Source organism: Trichosurus vulpecula, chromosome 4 (genome assembly GCF_011100635.1).
Source record: "Trichosurus vulpecula isolate mTriVul1 chromosome 4, mTriVul1.pri, whole genome shotgun sequence".
Lineage (NCBI taxonomy): Eukaryota > Metazoa > Chordata > Mammalia > Diprotodontia > Phalangeridae > Trichosurus > Trichosurus vulpecula.
The window spans coordinates 9,035,353-9,054,805 of NC_050576.1; the positions used below are offsets into that span (position 1 = coordinate 9,035,353).

Here is a 19,453-nt window from a genome sequence, read left to right on the forward strand (position 1 = left end):
AGCAGACCTAAAAACCATACCTCCCTGTGCCCACTGCACTGCTGCCACCCCCCCCCCTTTTCCTGGTGAACTCTGGGTAAAATGCCTACATAGTAGATACAAAAAGTACAAATTCCTTTAAGAACTGACCACTCCTTAACCATTCCCTAACCCTACCCTGTATCACCTGATTAGCATACCCAGCATATATTATACTGTAGTTTATCCTGTATAAACTTAAACTGTACCCCACTAAGGTCACACATTCCTTAATTTTGTCCACTGAATAGTGTAAAAATAAACCTTTGCCAACTTGACTTAAAGAATGCTTGAATCCGTGTATTCTTTCCAGACAACCCTGTCCAGTACCCCAGTTCTTGAGGGGTCTCTGAACCCCTGAAAGCTGCATCATTTCCATGCTTTCATCAGTATGAACACTATTGTTTAAACAATCCGGCTAGCAGCTTCTGTGGTTCTTTAATCTGCTTAACTAAGGAAAGCAAGGTGAAGGGGTTGACAAGTTTACTTTAATGCAGCATACAGACAGCATTCACTTAGTTGAAGGGAAAAAGCCAGTACCCTGAACTTCAGAACAAAATACAAATTACAAATATCAACAGATAGACCCAATACAATTCATAGTTACCAACATCTAGGTTCAGCCTGGGAGCTCAGAACAAGGGCTGGCCCAGAGTCACATGCCACCACTGCTGCGGCAAAGAGCTCCAAGAAAGAGGAAGCCAACCCCTGGTTTTATATCTTTTTCAGCGTCAGGGGTGAGTCACATATGCGACTCACCCACGTGACCTAGAATCATCACAAAGAGGCGAATTAAACCCATGTGGTCTGAGCCTCTGCTGTCCCAGATGTATAAACTAGGCCCTCCCTGGAGTTAGCCCCACCTTGGGCCCCACCTTAGTTGCCAATCCACACCCACATAGGTTTTACACCTAATAGGGATTTGGGCCTGGTTTAGCGCTTAGTAAGGCTCAATGAAATACACTGAATTACTCAAAGCAAACAAAAGCCAAACTCTTCAAGGGCACTTTTGAACTAAGTGCTAAGGAGCCCATTTTGCTTACCAACACACTCTACGCACGAGCTCCCGGGCTGAACCTAGATGTTGGTAACTATGAATCTGTTTTTGGTCTGTCTGTTGATGTTTGTAATTTGTTTGTATGTTGCTCTGAAGTTCAGTGTGCTGGTCTCTTCCCCTGAACTAAGTGAATGATATTTGTATGCTGAATTAAAGTAAGCTTGTCAGCCCCTTTACCTTGCATTCCTTAGTTAAGCAGATCAAAAGAACCTGTGCTGTTGGCAGCTTTCTGGGTGCTGGCTGTGGGTGGATCTTACACCCCCACGGAAGCTGCTAGCCGGATTGTTGAAACAACTATCCATATATATCCAATAATGCAGATCCCTAGCACTTTTGGGACCTGGAAGATATTTTTCAAGAGCTGCTATGCCTGAAACATCTATTACCTTTTGACTAACTTGGTGACAAGTCTTTATAAATTTAGTTAGAATGATCCTCTAGTAGAGCAGAGAAAGAGAGAAAGGGCCTATATTCAACCTTTCTAGTTTGCCATAACTTCCTGCAGTTGGTAACCCCCCCACCCCCATTCTTCTGAACCCAATCATCCTCAGGGTACAAGGAGGCATTGGATGATTTTAGTGGAAGTCTTTGCACATAGTAGGTATCTATCCTCATAATAGGCATCATGAGCCTTCTTGGTATAATATTTAGCCAAAACTTATAAAATACAGAGCTAGAGTAATTTAGACTACATTTGACTAGCCAGAATGCCTCATGCATGATGTGATAAAACATTGTACTTCATTAGGTATGACTGACTTACAGATTAATGTCATTGGAACTGATTTTGTTTTATGATCCACACAATCACTGGGGTTTAAGGATTAACTTTTCTTTGACAGCATCTAGTCCAGTATTTATCTATAGTTTTGTTGTAATAGGAGTTGTTCCATCTCTGGTCCTCTTTTAAACTGTTTTCCTTTAATTGTTCCTCTTTGTTCTTTAAATGTTTTTGTTTGCCTTGTGTGTAAAGTATCTTTACCTCTTGTTTCTATTTCAGCGTTAATGAAGTCACCTACCTAGAATTTGCTTACATGTTTAAATGTTGTGATGTTCTTTTTCTTCTCATATTGCTCACGCACTGCCCTGTAGCAGAGGATCACTCCAGTTCACTGGTTTGTTGATCACTGGCTTCTCTTGTGTAGAAAGGTATAGATGGAGGACGCTTTTATTGCTAATCTGGATAATTTATTTAAATTTTGAAGATATTATCCTTTTGTAAGGATGCATATCAACGTTAAAAAAATACAAGGTATTATTCTAAGAGAGATACAAGATAAATAATACATGCTTCTTGCCCTTAAGTATTTATTTACCTGGTAAACCTTAGTAATTATGGAGCTGTGGACACCACTTAATAGCCTGTGGTCCCCCAGAATGCAGATCACAACCCTCCATGCTCCTGCCCCTATTGTACTCTTGTCCATATTATCCTAGATGTTTTATCACTTGGGATTCACCTGGTGTGCTGAAGGTCTTCCTTGCTTTCTCCCACCATCAGAACACAGGAGGCCTACCTGTACTACCTTGCTTTTTGATCAGGCTGTCAAAGTTCCATGATGATGCCCTGTATTGTTCTTTTTTGGGGATTTCTTGTTAAGTTGTGCAGCTTGTTCACTCACTTCTGCTATGTGCCCCTCTATTGCTCTCTGTGTGATGATCATTTTTAGTTCCTCAGGAACATTTTTATTCCATATAGCAAAACCGGTAAGGTCTTAGTATCGAAAAGATAGGTAGGCATTTGCTTTCATGGGATATTTAGGGCCAGTAAGAACTTTGCAGTTTCCTGAAAGCTATCTGACCCACTCTCTTTATTCTGGTCAGCTTAGGGTTGAGCTCAGCGTGCATCTCTACTGTCCTGACTTGTAGGACAAGCCCTGGAGGGCTTGTTGGAAACGCATGTTGGAATCTGGGCATTAAACATTCTTCACCAATTTGGTCTTTACTGTGTCAGTAAGCCAAAATCTTTTTTTTTTTTTTCAAATTTAATTTTTTTTTAATAGCTGTTAGTTCTTGGAACTTTTATTCACATATTATAAATGTATTATACCACTAATAATCCTTTTATATTAAATTCCTCATGCCATTTGTTTTTCTGTTTTTTTTTTTGTTTTATTTAATATATTTAGTTTTCAGCATTGATTTTCACAAGAGTTTGAATTTTCTCACCATTTCTACCCTCTCGCCTACTCCAAGATGGCATATATTCTGGTTCCCCAGTCAGCCTTCCCTTCTGTCACCCCACTCCCCTCCCATCCCCCTTTCCCTTCTTCTTTTGTAGGGCAAGATAAATTTCTATGCCCCATTGCCTGTGTATCTTATTTCCTAGTTGCATGAAAAAAATTTTTTTTTTTGGTTTTGTAAGTCTGTTTCTAAAACTTCGAGTTCCAAATTCTCTCCCCGCTTCCCTCCCCACCCACCCTCCCTAAGAAGGCAAGCAATTCAACATAGGCCACATGCGTATCATTTTGTAAAACCCTTCCACAATACTCATGTTGTGAAAGATTAACTATGTTTTGCTCCTTCCTAACCTATCCCCCTTTATTGAATTTTCTCCCTTGACCCTGTCCCTTTTTGAAAGTGTTCGTTTTTGATTACCTCCTTCTCCTGTCTGCCCTCCCTTCTGTCGTCCCCCCTTTTTTATCTTCTGCCTTCTTTCCTGGGGGTAAGATGCCCAATTGAGTGTGTATGGTATTCCTTCCTCAGGTCAAATCCTATGAGAGCAAGATTTACTCATTCTTCCTCACCTGCCCCCTCTTCCCTTCCTACAGAACCGCTTTTTCTAAAATGCCACTTTTATGCGAGATAATTTACTCCATTCTATCTCTCCCTTTCTCCCTGTCTCAATATATTCCTCTCTTATCCCTTAATTTGATTTTATTTTCTTAGATGTCATCCCTTCATATTCAACTCACCCTGTGCCTTCTGTGTGTGTGTGTGTTTGTGTGTGTGTGTGTGTGTGTGTATACGCCTGCATATATACATACATAGACACACACATATATATATATGTATATATATATATATATATATATATATATATATGCATATTCCTTTCAGCTACCGTGATACTGAGGTCTCATGAATTATACACACCATCTTTCCATGTAAGAATGTAAACAAAACAGTTCAACTTTAGTAAGTCCCTTATGATTTCTCTTTCTTGTTTGCCATTTCATGCTTCTCTTGATTCTTGTGTTTGAAAGTCAGATTTTCTATTCAGCTCTGGTCCTTTTACTGAGAAAGCTTGAACGTCCTCTATTTTGTTGAAAATCCATATTTTGCCTTGGAGCATGATACTCAGTTTTGCTGGGTAGGTGATTCTTGGTTTTAATCCTAGCTCCATTGACCTCCGGAATATCGTATTCCAAGCCCTTAGGTCCCTTAATGTAGAAGCTGCTAGATCCTGTGTTATCCTGATTGTTTTTCCACAATACTCAAATTGTTTCTTTCTGGCTGCTTGCAGTATTTTCTCCTTGATCTGGGAGCTCTGGAATTTGGTGACAATATTCCTAGGAGTTTTCTTTTTGGGATCTTTTTGAGGAGGCGATCTGTGGATTCTTTCAATTTCTATTTTGCCCTGTGGCTCTAGAATATCAGGGTAGTTCTCCTTGATAATTTCTTGAAAGATGATATCTAGGCTCTTTTTTTGATCATGGCTTTCAGGTAGTCCAGTAATTTTTAAATTATCTCTCCTGGATCTATTTTTCAGGTCAGTGGTTTTTCCAATGAGATATTTGACATTGTCTTCCATTTTTTCATCCCTTTGGTTCTGTTTTATAATATCTTGATTTCTCATAAAGTCACTAGCTTCCACTTGCTCCAGTCTAATTTTTAACATAGTATTTTCTTCAGTAATCTTTTGGACCTCCTTTTCCATTTGGCTAATTCTGCCTTTCACGACATTCTTCTCCTCATTGGCTTTTTGGAGCTCCTTTGCCATTTGAGTTAGTCTATTTTTTAAGGTATTGTTTTCTTCAATATTTTTTTCAGTATTTTGGGGGGTCTCCTTTAGCATGTCATTGACTTGCTTTTTCATGGTTTTCTTGCATCATTCTCATTTCTTGTCACAGTTTTTCCTCTACTTCTCTAACTTGCTTTTCCAAATCCTTTTTGAGCTCTTCCATGGCCTGAGACCGGTTCATGTTTTTCTTGGAGGCTTTTGATGTAGGCTCTTTGACTTTGTTGACTTCTTCTGGCTGTATGTTTTGGTCTTCTTTGTCACCAAAGAAAGATTCCAAAGTCTGAGACTCAATCTGGGTGTGTTTTCGCTGCCTGGCCATATTCCCAGCCAACTTACTTGACCCTTGAGTTTTTCAGCGGGGTATGACTGCTTGTAAAGAGTACTTTGTTCCAAGCTTGAGGGGATGTGCTGTTGATTTGAGAACTATTTCTATACAGCCAGCTCTGCCACACCAGTGCTCCTCCTTCCCCAAGAATCGCCAACCTGACGCAAATCTTAAGCAGGCTCTGCACTCCTGCTCTGATCCACCACTTAATTCCTCCCACGAGGTGGGCCTGGGGCCAGAAGCAACTGAAGCTGTAGTTCTGTAGCTGCACCACCCCTGCTGCTCCGGGCTGGTGGCTGAACCTCGAGCTCTTTTCACTCTCTCCCAGCAGCTTTTCCTGCTAACCTTCTCTGTTGTCTTTAGTGTTTGTGGGTTGAGAAGTCTGGTAACTGCCACAGCTCACTGATTCAGGGCGCTAGGGTCTGTTCTGCCTGGCTCCTAGTCTGGTTGGTCCTGCTGTTGCCCACGCTGGGCTCCGTTCCCCTCCGCTCCATGCACGATAGACCTCATCCAGAGACCATCCTGGCTGTCCTGGGCTGGAACCCTGCTTCCCTCTGCTATTTTGTGGGTTCTGCAGTTCTAGAATTTGTTCAGAGCCATTTTTTTATAGGTTTTTGGAGGGACCTGGCGGGGAGCTCATGCAAGTCCCTGCTTTCCAGCCACCATCTTGGCTCCGCCCCCAAGCCAAAATCTTTTCCTTCCCATCAAGCTTCTGGGAGGTTCTGCGATGGTCTGGGCGTTAATGTAATCAATCAGTCCAATGTCATATGCTAACAAGATTCATAGTATTTAGTTAAGTAGATTCTTCCCAGGCATACAAAAGCCGTAGTTATAAGAGGCCTTGGACTATCTAATCCAGCCTTCTGTTCAGTGTGGGAATCTCTTCTGTGATGTTTCTGACAGCCATTTTTACTTTGGATCCCCAGTACATGGTAGACATTTAATAAACGCTAGCTGCCTGACTTAGGATCTCACTGTTTTTGAAAGCAGTCTCTGTAACAGTTGGACAGTTTAAAATATTCTTGCCTATATCATAGGGAGCTAAATTTTCCTTTTCTCCACTCTTCATAACTCTGCCCAGTATAGAGTACCTGCTGCATAGAGAGGGTATTTCTTCTCACATGTCATGGGCCTCCTTAAATCTTCTCTTTAACAAAATAGACATTCCCAGTTCCTTCAGTTGCCTTGTATCAGGGCTGCCCAACCTTAGGTTTTTATTGAAACAATAGACAATATATTTGGATTTGCCATTTTAGCGAGAGCTCTGCTGTAGCGTTACTGTGCATTTTGGACAGCTCTGTCTTATATGATATGGTTTTGACAGCCCTCACTATCTTGTTATTGAATCACTTGAAGTGTGCCTGGATACAGTATTAGCATATGACCAGTACAGTATAATAGATTGTGCTTTTGATCTTGTTCTGAATACTGTGCTTATCTTCATGCATTCTGATTGTATTAGTTTTTTTAAGTTAAAAAACCCTGACAACTTATATTTGAAACATTTCATTTCGAATGAGGTTTTTTTTTTTTTTTTTTTGCTACTCGTCAGTATGGCTTTCCAGTTACCCTCTTCCCAGAGTTTCTCCCAAAAAGTTAAGCAAAATTGCCCAATATGTGATTGCTACATGTGATTTTCAATTTTTGTACCTTATCATTTTGATTAAGTATATGTGCTTTATTTAGTAATTTAGGATCAGTGCTGTCAATTGTACTTTGAGGTTTGTCACTTTTTAGTGTTGTCTTCATTTTTATTCTTGTAAGAAATTTTGTGTATTGATTTTTGGGTTCTGTTTTCTTTTCTCTGTATCACTTTGTATAAGTCTTCCTGTGTCTCATAGAATTCTTCATATTTGTCATTCCCTACAGAGCAGTAATTTTCCCTTATAATCATATATGTTTAGCTTTTCTCCAATCGTTGGATATATATTTCCCTAAATTTTGTGATTACAAATAGTGCTACTATGAATTTAGGGTTAAGTTTCCTTATTTTTTTCATGAACTTTCAAATCAGGTATTTGTTCTGTTTTTATGTAATTGTATTTAAGACTTTATTGACCCCTTTTAAGTTTTTTCCTCTTGTTTTTGGCCCATCTGAAATTTTCCCTTAATGACTAACAGACTCTTCTGATTATGCCCTCCATATCCCAGTGATTCTGAATGGGCCCTCCTTGCTTAGAGTGAATATCAATGGTAACTTTCTCTTTGGAATAGCAACCCTGAGGATCTTCTCCTCTCAGCTTGATTTTTTTTTCTTTTTTTCTGATTAAAGGGGCCATACCTTGACTCACTTCTTAAATAGGCCTAATTACTGAATGGGTGTTAACCTCACTCTTAAGTGTGTACATGAAAAGGTCTTAGTCTAAAAGGGCCAGGGTCCCCCATTGCATCCTGGGTCATCTCCAGTCATCCTGATGAATATCTGGTCACTGGATCCAGATGGCTTTGGAGGAGAAAGTGAGGCTGGTGACCTTGCACAGCTCTCCCTCACTCAAATCAAAGTGAATGCAAGTCACATCATCATTTCTCTGATGCCGTGGTTCTCCTCGAAAACGAAGGACAAACACAACACAACAAATTCTGAATCGTATAGGTCATCATTCAAAACCCTGTCCTTCACTGCCAGATTTCTCGTTCTCATTCCCTTCAAACCCTACCCGCTACTCCCACTGTGCCCTCTGGAATGCCTGTTCCATAGACAATAAACCTTTCATCCTCAATCTTTTCCTTTCTCATTTCTGGCTTTTACTAAGAGCTGACTTTCTCCTGAGGGCACAGCTTTTGACTCATTCCCTCTAACTCATTGGTCAGGGTGGGGGAGTTGGAATATTCTTTGTCCTCATTACCACCTGAGGTTCTCCCCTTGCTGCTGTCACTTAGTACTACTCCTTTGACATTCATGCAGTTCACCCAATGAATATCCTGGTAGCTGTTGTCTATTGATATTTCCCTTCCTTCCTTAATGAGTTCAATACCTGGATCACAATCTTTCCTTCTTAACTCTTGCCCTCCTAGTAGGGGGCTTCAGCAGAGATGGATGGATGGACAGACAGAAAGACAGATTATTTTCCCAAATACTAATCTCCTAGTTCCTCTGCTCATTTCCCACGACCTACTCCTTTGCTCTATCTTGGCCACACACAGACATGGTCATACTCTTGATCATTCCATCACCTGCAGATGTATCACTTCCCTGTTTGTGGACTCTGAAATTCCCCATCTGATTGTTGACTATTGGCGTTCTCCCTATCCCTATGCCTTACAATACTGGAAACCCTGCTCTGTGTCCTTCGGTCCCTCCACTCCTCAGTTCTCTCTTTTGCCATCACCCTTGCACCACAGCTGCACTCTCCTTCTTTCTTCATTTTAACCCCTTGGTGAACCAGTTCAGCTTTGTACTGCTCTCTTGAGTCCTGTGCCCTCTTTTCATATAGCTGATTAAGCCCTGCTGTGCCTCAACTTTGAATCACTTCTACCACTAAGTGCCTTTGCTTCTACACCTTTTTGTTATTTGTCCTTCCTTCTTGAGGAAGACCATGACATCAGAGAGGTGATGCCATAACAAGCAAAGTCACCACCCTCACTTTCTCCCCTGGAGCCATCTGGGTCCAGTGGCCAGACATGGATAGGGATGACTGGAGGGGACCCTGGCCTTTTCAAGCTGAGGTCTTCAACAGATCTCAGTTCAGACAGGAGGCAAAGCCCGTTCAGTGATGATTAAGGCCTAAAAAGAAATGAGTTAGAGAATGGCCTATTTACCTCTTCCAAAAACAAACAAAAATGCTTCTGAGAGGAGAAGACCCTCAGGGTATCTGGCTGAAACAAACCACTGCTAATTTACAGTTATTCTGAGCCAATCAGGGCCTAAACTATGACCTAGTAGGGCTTGGCCTGTAGTTGGCCAATCTGTGAGAGAGTGATTTGGGATTATTAAAAAAAGCTTTCAGAGATTAAGATTTACATTCCCTTAGGGCAGAGTGTTTGTGCTGTGGACCCTGGGAAGGGAAAGAAGAAAAGGAAAGACAAAGAAAGGCTGAAATGAAAGATGACCGAAAGCCTTGCTGGCATCTGGCCCGGTTCTAGTTTGGTCCCTGCTCCTATGCTACCGAAAAAAAGGTGGAAAAAATCATGGAAACCATCCTGACTGGATCTCCTATGAATTTCTGCTATGTAACTAACTTCAGCTGGGCCCTCACTTCTGCCTGGCAATTCTTTTACTCCTCCCTGAATGACTCACTATCCTGCTCTCCATAGCAGGTCTTCCAAACCTTTTCATCTCTCCTCAGACCTTCCTTGGCTCCCTCTACCCCTCCCTCTACTCCTCATGCTTTCAGTTGAGAATCTTGCCTGATATTTTACTGGAAAAATTAAGGCTGTTCTCTGAGAGCTCCCTCTCTCCCCTAACTTATTTCTCATTACCCCTATGCCATCTGCCTCTTATGGTGAGGTGGCAGGCTAACCCCCCGTACATGTATAAGTGATCTCAGGCCATCTTGTCTTCTCCAGCAGGTTGCCCTCTCTGTCATCTTCACTTGTCCCCAAGTCTCTCATTGGCTGCTGGCTCCCTCCCTACTGCATACAAACATGTCCTAGTCTCCCCCTTCTCCAAAAAACTCCCACTTGATACATTCCTCCTTTCCTCCCTCTATCCATTCCTACTGGCTTTTGTCCTGTATTTATCTCCTGCTTTTGGTTGCTAAACTTGAAAAGCGCATCTGCAATAGGTGCTCCAACTTTCATTCCTTTCACTCCTAACTCTACTGCCTGGCTTCTGATCTCTTCATTCAACTGCAGTGACTCTCTCCGAACTGGCTCAGACCAATGGTCTTTTCTCAGCCCTCATTCTTCTTGATCTCTCTGCAGCCTCTGACACTGCCAGCTCCCCTCTTATCCTTGTTACTCTCTCTTGGTTCTCCTCCTACCTGTCTGACCATTCTTTGCAGTCTCATTTGCTGATCCTTAGTCCAGGTCAGGCCCTTTAACCTTGGCCATCCCACAGGGCACTGTCCTGGGCCTTTCCTGCCTATTCTGTTTCACTTGGGAATCTCAATGGCTCCCGTGGATTCACTTCTCGTCTCTATTCTGGTTATTTTCAGATTTGCTTATTTAGCCCTGACCTCTGTGATGACCTGCTGTCTCCCATCTCTTAACTGCCTGTTAGACATGTTGAACTGGAAGTCTTAGAGATATCTTAAACTTAATATGTCCAAAACTGAACTTACTTTCCACCTAAACCAAACTTCCCTGTTTCTCTCCAGAGTACTCCCATCTTCCTGGTATCTGACCTCTCAACCCTAGTGTTGTCCTCTACTCCTTACTCTTTTAACCCTGCCCCACAATGTCCAATCCCTTGTCAAGGCCTGTTGTTTTTACCTTTGTAACATCTCAGCTCTGCTGGCCCCCTTTTTTCCTCTGACATGGCACCCCCTGGTGCAGGCCCTCAACGCCTCATATTTGGACTGCTGCGTTAGCTTCCTTTGTTGGTCTGCCTCCCTCAAATCTCTCCCTGTTGTAGTGTACCCTCCACTCAGCTGCCAAAGTGATTTTCCTAATGTGCAGGTCCAGCTATGTGTATTGGCAATCAAGATGGGCTGTTAGCACTTATTCAACCAAGTGTCCTAGAAGAGTTTGGCCTTTGTTTCTTTGATTACATTAGGAGTCCTTGATGACCTCCCTGCCTCAAGGGAAAGCCTAGTTTACATGGGTTTGAGTAACATGTTTGTGACATCAGAGGCTATTAGACCATGTGGGTTTAAGTTGCATTTTTGTGAAGATTTTAGATCACGTGGGTGAGTCGCATGTGTGACTCACCTTTGACCCTGAACAAGATATATAAACGCAGAGGTTGGCTTTCTCTTTTGGAGCTCTGAGCCACAGTAGGAGTGGCGCATGACCCTGGGCCAGCCGTTGTCCAGTTCCTGGCTGAACTCAGATGTCGATGGTTCCTTGGTAACTATGAATTGTATTTGATCTGTTTATAAATGTGTGTTTGTAATTTGTTTGTATTTGCTCTGAAGCCCCCTGAGCTGAGTGAATGACATTTGTATGTTGGATTAAAGTAAGATTGTTAACCCCTTAATGTTGCTTTCCTTAGTTAAGCAGATTAAAAGAACCTGGGCTTATAGGGTTCTTGTTGTTGGGCTTGTGTTGGTTTTTCACCCTCACAGCAGCTGCTAGCCACATTGTTGCAACACTATGTCAGCCACACCCTCACCCCCACTCAGTAAACTTCAGTGGTTCCATATTACCTTCTGCATCAAGATAAAATCTTGTTTGTTCAAAGCCCTTGATAACCTAGTTTCCCCCAAGGCCACCCTTCTGGTCTTCCTGGTGATCACTTCACTGGTGATCCAGTGACACCTGCCTCTGTACTATTCCTTGGGCATTTTCACTGGCCATCCCTCATACATGGAATGATCTCCATCTTCCTGTCTTCGTCCCAGCTAGAATCCCAGCTTCTAGAGGAAGTCTTTCCCCATCACTCTTAATTCTACTGCCTTTTGTTCAATATCTAGAACTTGTTTTTTTTACATAGTTTGCATGCAGTCTCTCCCATTAGACTGGAGCTCCTTGAAGGTAGGGACTGTCCTTTGTCTTTCTTTGTATCCCCAGTTCTTAGTACAATGCATGGCACCTAATATCCCCTTAGTGAATGTTTATTGATCTGGTCTTTTCAGCCTATTGCGATCTGAATCCCTTTTGTATCATTTAATGGATTAGCTATCTTTGTCTTCCCAAAGTACAATTATTTGTATAGTCTATAAATATGTTAAGTATGCATTCTATGTCTTCATAGATAAAATGGTATATTTAAAAAAATATTATTTTATTTTTTCCACGACTACAGTTTTAAACATCTTTTTTTATTAAGTTTTTTTTTTTTAAGTTTTGAGTTCCAAAATCCATCCCTCACTCCCTCTCCTCCCTGAAATGGTGAGCAGTCTGATGTGGGTTATACATATATAGCCATGCAAAATGTTTCCATATTAGTCATTTTTTGAAAGAAGACCTGAACAAAACAAAGAAAAGGAAGAAAGAAAAACAGTATGCTTCAGTCAGTCTCAAGACATCCTTTCTTTCTCTGGAGGAGGATAGCTTTTTTTTTTTATCATGAGTCTTTCGGGTTTGTCTTGGGTCATTTTATTGCTGAGAATAGCTAAGTCATTCACAGTTCTTCCTTGTATAATTAGCCTTTGCTGTGTACTATGTTCTGCTGGTTCTGCTCACTTCATTTTGTATCAGTTCATGTAAGTCTTGCCAGGTTTTTCTGAAATCAGTCTGTTACAGTCATATACCATGAGTTGTGTAGCCATTCCCTAATTGATGGGCATCTCTTCAATTTCTAATTCTTAGCCATAAAATGGCATGTTTCCAATTACAAAAGCATTCAATAGGATATGGCCAATGACAAAATCTGTATTATGCTGCTAATGAGTTCCCTCCTGGACAGCTAGTTGGCTCAGTGGGTGGAGCACTAGGCCTCAGACACATACTAGTTGTGTAACCCTGAGCACGTTACTTAACACTGTTTGCCTCAGTTTTCTCATCTATAAAATGAGCTGGAAAAGGCAGTGGCAAACCACTCCAGTATTTTTGCCCAGAAAACCCCAAATGGGGTCATGAAGAGTCAGATACATCTTAAATGACTGAAGAACAATGAGCTCACACAGTATGTTTTGTTTGAGGAAGAAAAACATTTATGTATGGTCACCATCAAATCATGTACCTAGAAATACACAAACTCGAAACCTGATTAGACAATGTAATAGGTGAGTCTCTTCTGCCACCAGCACAAGAGGATTTGGAGCGGAATGTGTGTGTGTGTGTGTGTGTAGGTAGGTTTTTGCTCACATGCGTATTACTTTATAGATGGATAAGCTTTAGTGATTTAGGAAATGATGGTAGGGAAGTTGGGAGGAAGAGCAGGTTTTATGAGATGGTTTCAGTTTTGGACATGTTGAGGTTAGAGCGTATGTGAGTGGGATATCCTGGTGGAACTCAGAAGCATTGGAAAACAAATGCAAACCCAAAGAGATGAATAGACTTTAAAATCATACAGAAGGCAGATAGAATTTGAACCTAGATCTACTGACTCCCAAATTTGTATTTATATCATTACCCTCCTTTGTTCAGCACACTGTTAGAAGTGGGGAGCTGGAGTTCAGGGGAGGGAGTTTTTAGATTTGGGAGACTTCTGTGTAATAAAGAAGCCTTGGCAGTGGAGTGCTAATGAGCTGTGGCCATAGCACCTTTCACCCTCTTTAGTTCCAGATCCTTTCCCCCACGTCAGCCATGCATCAGAGTGGTCATGCTAACTCTCATCCTCACTGTCTCACCAACTGAACTTCAGAACTTTCCTCCCCAGTCACAAATTCCTGCCATTTCACTTGTGCAAGAGTCTTCCTCTAATGTGTCTTTTTTTCTCCTGCCTGGGCTTCATTGGCTCTTCACCTGTTGACTTCCAGTAATATCTCCTATCTGGCATCATTTTACATTTATTGCATCTTCTCCTTTTACCCACTGCTGCCATAGGACTGTACTGGCCTCCTAACAGGTGTTCTAGCCACCACCCTCCTTATTTCAAGTCATTCTTTTAATAAAGCTTTCAGACTAGTCTTACTAGTACATAGCTCTGATTATAGCATTTGTCTGCTTAAAAATATTCATTGTGCTCAAGCCTGTACCCTCCCCACTGAGCCACCTGACCACCTGCATCAAGTGACTATTGGCTGTTCCCTCAGGTTAGTCATAGACTTATTGCTTTGCTTCTGCTGTCCCTCATTTTTGGAATGTCTTCTCTTTATGTCCTCACTGGCAGAATTCTTGACAGTCCTTTATAACTCCACTCAGATATCCCTCCTGAACTTCTCTGTGATTCTGAAAGGAATTCTACGGTCACGGAGAGAGATACATTAAAGTGGCAAGCCATCATTTCAAGGCTAGCATAGAAACAAATGAGACCAAAGTAAATGAAAGTGTTTTGGAAAGTAGGAAGAAGAGAAGAGGGTCACTGGACAAGAGAGGCCAGGATGGGAGTGAAGAGCAGTGTGTGAGAGAGGACTGGAAGTGGAGGGAGATAGGGATGTGATTAGAAATGGGAAGTTTGAAGTTTGGTCATTTGGGATAGTGGAAGTCTAGGGGATACCCACGGTGCCACGTGGTTGAAGTGGGTGGGAAAGGGGGTTGTGTTGATCAAGAGAGTGGAGTTGGGAAAATTTAAGACAGCTGGTCACTAGGTAATAAAAACATTTTTTTTTATACTGGAAAACGTTATTGTAGGTGGAGTGGGATAGCAGGACACAGTTTAGATGATTCCAATTTTGTTGGCAACATCTAAAGCATCATAGTCTGGAGCAAGTCGGACATAGGCTTTCTTCTCTCCATCAGGCTGGATCAGTGTGTTGACCTTGGCCACATCGATGTCATGCAGCTTCTTTACCGCCTGCTTTATCTGATGCTTGTTGGCTTTGACGTCCACAATGAAGACTAGGGTGTTGTTGTCCTCAATCTTCTTCATAGCAGACTCAGTGGTCAAGGGGAACTTAATGGTGGCATAGTGATCGAGCTTGTTTCTCCGAGGGGCACTTTTCCGAGGGTATTTGGGCTGCTTTCGAAGTCTTAGTGTCTTGGGTCGCCGAAAGGCGGGGGATGTTTGGATCTTCTTCTTTTTGTGGCTGTGGACACCCTTCAACACTGCCTTCTTGGCCTTCAAGGCCTTGGACTTGGCCTCTGTCTTGGGGGGGGACAACGGCTTCCTTCTTCGCCTTCGGCGCCATCTTGGGGGAAAGAATAAAAACATTTTTATTAAGTGATTACTAGATGTAAAGCACTCTTAGATGCTTGGAATACAAATTCAATAAAGAAATAACGGCCCTCCTCATGGCCTTGATGTTCACCAAGAATATTGAAGTCCTGAAGCTTGTGGCAGGCCTGGGGCAAAGAACGAGGGGCAGTGAGAATTGTGCTGAGTCACTGAGAAAGTTGGGAAAGTAACCTGTTGACTTAGCTGGACGCAGCAGAGATTGGGAAACTGGGATCCCTGTTGCCCCTGATTCTGATTTAACCTTTCCACAAGCTCTGGGCCTAGAGCCTCCTGCAGGCTCTTAACATGCTAATGACTAAGCCCTCCCTGAGCTGACATAATTTGTTGTTATACCCCAAGCTGGATTCGATTCCCTTTGTGTCCTTGGGAGGCAGGACAGGTGCCAGCCAGTTTGTGCCAGGCTGGGAAAATACTTGTGCTGTTGGGGTCCCTTGCAAATAAGCGGACCTTCCTATCTGCAGAGTCTCACAGTTCCCAGGGAAAAGAATGTGGCTTTTGCCATGGCTTTGTTCCTCCCCATCTGGAGGGGTTTTGTCCTTTTCCCACCTTGACTATACCTTTCCCCTTCCTGGTATCCCCTCCTCACTTTGTCCTTCTGTCATAAATATGTAAACTTGTGTAAGGTCTGTGAATTCTCTTCTCTGGCTTTGATTTCCACATGCATGTTCATTCCTCTTGGAATAAGCCTGGTTTCAGCTTAGTTTGTTGGAGGTCTGATTTCCTGTTGACATATCAACATTGCGTAGGTTTCAGAACACACTTATTGAAAGGGTGGAGGTGAAGGACTTTTGTGGAAGCAGCAGTGGGGAGCAGTTCTGTGCATCCCACCTCTTGCACCCGGTTTTTCTTTCAGAGCGGCTCTCAGGATGAAGGTGCCTAGCTAGGCCCCAGCTCCAGTTCTCTTGAGGCTCCTTTTCTGTTAACTACTTCTTGCTGTTTATTTTTCCATCATCCCTTGGGATATTTTGCAGATGCCCAAGGGTTTCTTTTGGCTACAGTATTTCTCACCTTGAAGGGAGATTGTGTAAAGTTGGCTGAGACACTTCCGTGTTGAGGTGACAGTTTTTATAGATTAAATTTCTCCAGAAATAGTGCTAGTTATTGTCATTTTGGTCCACTTCTGATGTTTCAGTAAGTTGAAAGGGAAGGTCAGCAGTTGAAGTAAGTAGTTGATGTTGGAGCTTTTACAATTAACTCATTTCCCCCCATTTTTATCCTTTATTCTAATTTGGTGTGTAGTTTGGCCTTTTGCTTTATACAAACAATGATCAGCATACATGTTGCTTCTGAAATAACTTCTTATAGAATGATTAACATTTTTTTTGTGGCAATAGGTATATAGTTTTTTTTTTTTAATTAGCAAAGCATTTCTTTTTCTTCCTCCTCCCCTCCCCATTAAGAAGTGGAACACAAAATCCCTGTGACAGATGTGCATAGTCAAGCAAAACCAAGTCCTGAGTTGACTGTGTCCCACAATGCAGGAGTCCATTGACTCTCTCTCCAGAGGAGGGGTTGCATGCATGCTTCAGCACCCTCCTGGAATTGTGGCAGGTCATGGATCAGCGTTTGAGTCTTTCAGTATGCATTGTACTATGGGTCCTGTTTACTTTGCTTCACTTTGTACAGATCTTCCCTTCAAGGCTCAGCTTAAGTTCTTCCTTCTTTCTATGTGAAACCTTTCCTGATCCATCAGCAGCTAGGACCTTTCTCCCCAGATTATTCTGCGGCTCCCTTATCTGGACTTAGACATTGCCTGTCATTGCAAAACAGTCGTATCCTGGAAGGCAAGAATTCCTTCGCTCACAGCCCCTGGCATGGAGCAGGTGCTTAATAAGTGTGGATTGATTGCTGTCGACTGTTGAATGATGAATTCTAGTTTCAGAATATACTTATCTTGAATTCCTCATGTGCTTAGAGAAGTATTTTTGGTTTGTCGTTCATTATTGAAATATTTTGGGACAATTTTCTAAAGCTTTTTTTTAAATTTGGGTTTAATTTTTGAACAAAATTTTATCAGCTGTGACTCTTATTAGAAGATTTTGTCTCTTCTCAAGTGATTGCATGATCTAAATTGTATCTCTTTGGGGATGAAACTTTTTGTTTTGGCAGATAAAACATCAAGGAAGGATTGTTAGAAAAACACCTAATTTGGGAATTAGTATTTCAAAATTACTTAATTTGCTTTTTGCAAATACGTGAAGAATTTGTTACTTCATCAGTGGAAAGAATTTAACTTTATCTACTGAAGTCTAGGGAGCTACTTTAGGGACATGACTTGGTCACACAGCTGGTCAGTATTGGGAGAGAATTTAAACCTTGGTCTTTCAGTTTCTAAGCCCAGCTATCCATCCAACCTACTTGAGGTGTTAGTGATAGAATTATTAGAAGAAATGTCCACATGATTCACTGATGAGATGGTGGTCATTCATATTTATGTAGTACTTTAAGTCAGATTTTCTTCACTGTAACTGTGAAGTAGATAGTATAAGGAGTTATGTTTACAGATACAGCATAGTGATTTGCGTATTGGTCTACACAGCTAATGACTGTCAGAGATGGAATGTGAACCCAGAATTCGACTCCAGATCTGGTGATATTTTCATTGTTTTTCTAGGTATGGCTGACTCTTCGAGAATCAATTTGTGGTTTTCTTGGCAAAGATACAGGAATGGTTTGCCATTTCCTTCTCCAGCTCATTTAAGAGATGAGGCAAACAGGGTTAAGTGACATGCCCAGGGTCACACAGCTAGTAAGTATCTGAGGCTGCATTTGAACTCAGGTCCTCCTGATTCCAGGCCCAGTGCTCTATCTTATACCACCTAGCTGCCCGATATATGTATGATGCTTATTAGTAGTCCTTGGAACCCTAATACTTTATACCATCCCTCTTTCACCACAGTCATTGTCCTCCTTGACCTTCCTTCCAAGGCTGAATTTGAACTCAAGAAGATGAGTCTTCCTGACCCCAGGCCTAGTCCTCTATCCACTGTACCACCATTACACCATGCTTAAGAGCCACCTAATAGTAGGTTAGTGTTTTCGAAATTAACTTTTGAGTGACTCAATGCAGTTTATGTAGGTTATACATTTTTAAAGCAGTGTTAGAAAGTTCTTTATTTTAGAGTCAGGCATATAAATAGTTATTTGTAGCAAATTTTGTTACTAGAGCCTTTGATAATTTTGAAGTGTCATTGAACATTTCAATCTAAGACTGATTTTTGACTTGGTAATGAAAAAACATTGTCTAAAACCAGTTGAGGTCATACGTGAGGTACAGTGTGTATTAATAGCCTGTTGTAAGCTTGGTTTCATTAATCTCTTACATCATTATTAGCATGGCAGAGTGAATAAAGTGCTAGGTTTATAGTCCAGGAGACCTGGGTTCACATTCTGGCTCTGATCTCTGCTAGCTGTGAGCCACTTGGATGGACCTTCATCCAGGAGACCTTTCCTGTCTTAAACTGAGATTAACCTGTGTCCTTGTCTGGAAAATTGTAATACTTGTAATGCTTCTCTCACTGGGTATTTGTAGAATCAAGGGAAGCAAGAGAAGTACAAGATTAGACAAGGGTAGATGTCTGAAAGCTGCAGATTAGGCTGGTAACAGTGACTTTGATTTAGAAGGGAGCATTAAAGAGATGTTTGGCTAAAAGTAGAAAAAGAAGCGATGGTTACAAAACGCAGGTCATGCCATTCTATAACTTTGTTTCCTTTTTGGCTGCTTTATTAAATTAGTAAAGGGAATGCTGAAGTTGCGCAGATTTTATCAGAGCTTTTGCTAAAGTGTTTCATCCTGTTCTGATTGAGAAAGAAGGTGGAGAGATATTGATTAGACAATACAATCCGATGGATTCTTTGTGATTTGAATAGGCAGATTCCAAGAACAGTTTAGTCATGATGGTTCATGGTTACACTGAAGGTCTTCAGTGGCAGGGACGTGGTTACATAGTAGTTTTTAAAAAGATCTGGGGATTTTAGTGGACTCTGGATGCTAGGTAGGAATTAGAATTATCAGGCAGCACCAAAAAAAGCTAATGCAATATTTGGCTGCATTAAGTGTACCATATATCCCTTAGAATAGGGAGTGAGCAGTTTAATTGTAGTCTGCACTAATCTGACCTCATACATTCTGTGGTGTTTTGGGAGCCACTTTTTTTTTTTTTTTGCGGGGAGGGAGGTTATAAAGTATTTCTTAATTTTTAATTAATTTTTAGCATTCGTTTTTTAAAATTTTGAGTTCAAATTCTCTCCCTTCCTGCCTAATCT

General features: G+C 41.6%; 1 protein-coding gene and 1 pseudogene across 1 annotated transcript in view; one reads left to right on the forward strand and one right to left on the reverse strand.

Moving 5' to 3' along the window:
• Positions 1-19,453, forward strand: part of ANKRD13C (ankyrin repeat domain 13C) — an 80,336-nt gene that overhangs the window by 2,650 nt on the left and 58,233 nt on the right. The window lies entirely within an intron of this gene.
• On the reverse strand, positions 14,669-15,140 carry LOC118846228 (annotated as a pseudogene).